Source organism: Mastomys coucha, unplaced genomic scaffold (genome assembly GCF_008632895.1).
Source record: "Mastomys coucha isolate ucsf_1 unplaced genomic scaffold, UCSF_Mcou_1 pScaffold6, whole genome shotgun sequence".
NCBI classification, from domain to species: domain Eukaryota; kingdom Metazoa; phylum Chordata; class Mammalia; order Rodentia; family Muridae; genus Mastomys; species Mastomys coucha.
Window position 1 is genome coordinate 71,271,791 of NW_022196912.1, and position 4,174 is coordinate 71,275,964.

Consider the following 4,174-nt stretch of genomic DNA (forward strand, 5'->3'; position numbering starts at 1 on the left):
CCCCCCCCCCGTGCCCCCAACACACAGGCCTGCAGACCTTGAGGCACCAAGGAGTGGCCAGGTCTGGAGAGATAATTAATCCTCTGAAGTAGCCTGCCTCTGCAAGCCTATTTAGGAACCTGGTTCTCTGGGTAAGATCTATGGGGGCTCTAACAACTTTCTGGGCTAGGCAGGATAGCCAGCTCAGTAAATATTGTCTGGGTATCTTGAGTTAGGGGCACAATAAGTGACTAGCTCAGAATGTTAAGGCAGTTCTCAGGTTTACATCCCTGTGTTCACCGTGCGCAGCTTATGTACTAGGGAGACGAGGTAAACCAGTAGCATGCAGATCAAATAAACCTGTTTCTCTAGCACTTTGGAAACCTCCAGCAACATTCTTGAGAAGTAGGAATTGAAAGAAGGTGGTTTCTCTGGGTAATTTCTCACAGAATCATTTCAGGCACAGTAAGTGGCGGGAGCGGGGGAGGGGGGACACCCAAGGGTTGCTTCTCATTATATGTGGGATAATTTCCCACAGTTTGGAAATAAATTTTAACAGCAATCACTCAAAGTCCTAGAAATGAGACACTCCACCCACAGCCTCTGCTCCTGATAGCTGAGTGTTACCTAGCAAAGACAAGATCTCCTAGAACACAGGAGACAAGGGTAGTAGGTAGAGTTTACCTTGCTCACTCTGCCAACAGCAGGGCAGATAGGCAGTCTTACTTCCACTACGATGGATAGACCCACGCAAAGAGACCATTTGATGTCATTAAACGCAGACATGTTTCCTGTTCTGTCTTGTTTTGGTTTTCTTTGCTATGGTGGTTGTATCCTCACCAACTCATCTACGAGTAGACACCACCAGTCCAGTAAGAGAATACCACAAGAGGTCTTGTGCACAAATATGTCTCAGGCACCTTGCTAATAAATGGTGTTAACGTCTCCAAGCATAAGTAGTCTTTCTGGAGTTTCACATGACAAGAAATAAACATCCCAACTTAAAATGGGCCAAAATAAGGAATGTTTGTTTATCTTTAAGGGAAACTTGGTTTCACTTGGTGTCTTGAGGTAATAGATGCATTCAACTTTCTTCCATCTAATTGATATGTTCTGTAACATCCAGTTCTGTACTTGAATTTCACTTTTAGAAAATCTCTTGACTACATAAAATCATATACACATATATAAAAACATTCATTTTCACATTTATACCTACATCTATACCTACATACAGAGTGGGTAGACACAGATGTGACTATCCGATTGGAGAAAAGAGGTCATTTACCAAGTCCTAACACTGGCAATGTTTGTGTTTATGTTTTTATTTATCTTTCAGGCACGACACAGCAGCAATAAACTTATATTGGAAACTCCCACCCCAAACCCAAAAAGACATTATTAAATAAGAAAATGTTACCCAAAATTATGCAAGAGGCCATAACAATAAAGGGGATGAATGTCTAGAAAGCAGAAATAAAACGGGAACTTATTAAGTGAGAGGGACAGAGACCAGGGGTGCACGTAGATATTCTCCAAGTTGGCATTAGGTCACTATCAAAAAGAAATGCAGCGACCACTTCAGCTGTGGTTTCAGATGTGGCAAGCACTGTGCTGTCTCGCTGACCTAGCTCTTCCTCCATTCCTTTAAGGCATCATCATCATCAAAGAAAGTTCAGAAATGCAAATGTGTGGGGTGGGGGGTTGAGGTTCATACCGCCGCCCTTGACTCAGCCCTTCAATAAAAATACATACGTTACTTTCATCCATACCAATTCCTTGAGAAGCTGAGAGGGTGACTGGAAAGAGGCCATACCTTCCAAAAGCCACTCACTTGAAGAGACACCAGAAAACTTTTTGTTGAGGCAGGATCCTAAACTGGGTGCCACCGAAGGTGAGTTGATGCCCCAGGAACACAACCATACAGGGAAGCACACACAATCAGTAAGGTAGCAAGGAGCCTAAGAAGGTGGCTCCAGGGATCTGGGAACTGGCTGAGCAAGGAAAACATCTCCATCCCTTTCAATACCCTTAGGCCATGTCTTTTCGTTTGAAACAAGCTTCCAAACAGCCGAAGATTCACATTTCTCGGATTCACATTTTTCAGTGGACTTCCCCACTAATTAGAATCGTCTGCTCACCCTGCTGGCTTCACTCTAATAACTGGGCAGGACAGGAAGGAGGAGACGCTATGCTAGCTTGAAGACGGCAGATCAGGATTCAAGGCAGCGTTCCCCAACTCCTTGTTTATAGAAAACGAACGTCTGCCTCGCTTACTTTAGCTCAGGAAAGGGGTCAGCCTATATCAGCATGGTTTACACAGATTCTGTATCCCCCCTCCCTTATCTTAAATTGACCCGCTTTTAAGATAAAGACGTAATAGAGAAAGCATTGACCTTACCTGGTCCCTAATGAGTTGGAAGTCAGAAAACCTCTCTCTCTCATTCCTCTTATCTGGGATAGCCTGAGAACAGACTCAGGTCTTGAGACAGCTTCGGGTCCTCATCGCCGCCCAGACTCCGGGCAGCGCGAAGAGTGTGTGGCCTCGAAAGTCTGCGAATCTTCCTGGGCTTTCAAAATCAAAACCAGATCCAAACATCGCCAATGAAGCTCCCAGGTCCAGAGCATTTAAAAATCTCTTGGAAGACTCCCAAGCAAGTCCATCCCTATGAAAGACCAAACACTAAGCAGTGGCACGGAGCGCTGTCTCCTCGAGGCCCTGATAGCCCCGCAGACGTGGAAGCCGGTCTCGATGCTCCTCACTAACTGGACCCACACACCGCTTACCTTGTTTTCGCGGGCCCCAATCTATCTCCACCTGGCTGGCCCCTGTCTCCAATGTGTTCTTTTAAACTGTGACATTTCTTTCCTCGTCTGCCTCTTGGCCTTTAGAACCCCAGCTATATCCTAGTGGATGGCCGCACCATCCCAGGATCCCTCTCTCCCCCGCTCAGGGCGCCTCTGTCCTGTAGCTTTCGCCACTTCTCAAAGCCCAGCCAATCCACCGCCCTCCAGCTGAGAGAACTGCTTCCCCTTCTCTTCGGCCCCAGAGCTCGGGGTTCCCAGGCTGGGGCGGGGGTGGGGAGCCGCTTTGGGATGCTAAACATCAAACAAGCCAAGCCTGGGGTTTCAGGCCCCGAAGCCACTAGAGCGGCTCTCCAGGGCTCTCGAGAAAGTCCTCGTGTTTACATGGCGGGGTTGGGGTGGGGTGGGGGAGAGGAGCAAAGAGGAGGATGCTGTCTGCAAAATCCCCCCACTGCCTGAACCATCAGGGACTGGAGTTAGGTGGGATACTTGTCAGGGAGCAGTTTTCAGGGCATTTGTTCTATCGGCTCACTGGGGAAACCTTTCCATCTTCCACCATTTCAGTGCCAGGGCATCTTCAGAATGCTTATTTCTTTTCCTGGGAGGTCAGAACCAACCTGAGCCTGAGTTTTTGAAAACCTAAAAATAAGCCCCTTCTAGATGCTGACCCGGTTGCTGCTTGTGTGGTGGTAGGTGTCCCCAAACAGTGGGGGCTTAAACCCTTGAACCCTGTTCACCTTAAACCTAGTTTCCTAAAGAGACATGCCCCAGTCTGCATCCCAAGACTGTAGCTGACACAAGTTCCCTAGGTGGGAGCTGGAGGAATCAGAGTGAATGATGGCAAGAGAGGATCAAAGCCTCGTTTGTTGGGTCTCATCCCCAGAGCTCTCTGAATTCACCTGTCTCGGGGACATGTAAACAGACTTCAAGCTAAGCCCGGCTGGGGAAGAATATATTTGCTAGAAACTTCAACTAACCCAAGGAAGATAAGACCAGAGTGCTACCCTCATCCTGTTACTCTGTTACAATGCAGGGAGCCAGGGCAGCTTGGTGTCTAGAGCCAGCTAGGCCCTGTCTGGGCTTGTGCTTGCCAGTGAGACTGGTTGGGCTAAACTCAACCCTCACTTAGGAGTTGAACAGCAGCTGCCAACACCTGCCTCCCATGAACAACCACAGCCTGCACTCCTTGTCCCAATAGAAATGATCAATCTTTCCTGGTTTTGTTTTTCCAAAATGTGAGGTCTGCTAAGAGTAATCCCACACATACCATGTAGACTCTCAGGAGAGTCAACCAACTGTCCTTTCAGGACATTAGAGTATCTTCAAGATATGATAGGCCATATCCTAAACGCCAGGACTGGTTTTCTCAGGAAGAAAGCTAGCCCCAGCT

The 4,174-nt window shown here is 47.6% G+C and overlaps 1 long non-coding RNA gene across 2 annotated transcripts in view; it reads right to left on the reverse strand.

Annotated features, from left to right (window-relative positions):
* The window catches only part of LOC116080627, a 38,448-nt gene extending 35,391 nt beyond the window's left edge, over positions 1–3,057 (reverse strand). For both annotated transcript variants that reach the window (XR_004114507.1, XR_004114506.1), the window contains exon 1: positions 2,381–3,057. This is a non-coding gene — a long non-coding RNA (uncharacterized LOC116080627). The remainder of the gene's footprint in view (positions 1–2,380) is intronic.
* Between the last annotated feature and the right edge of the window lie 1,117 nt (positions 3,058–4,174).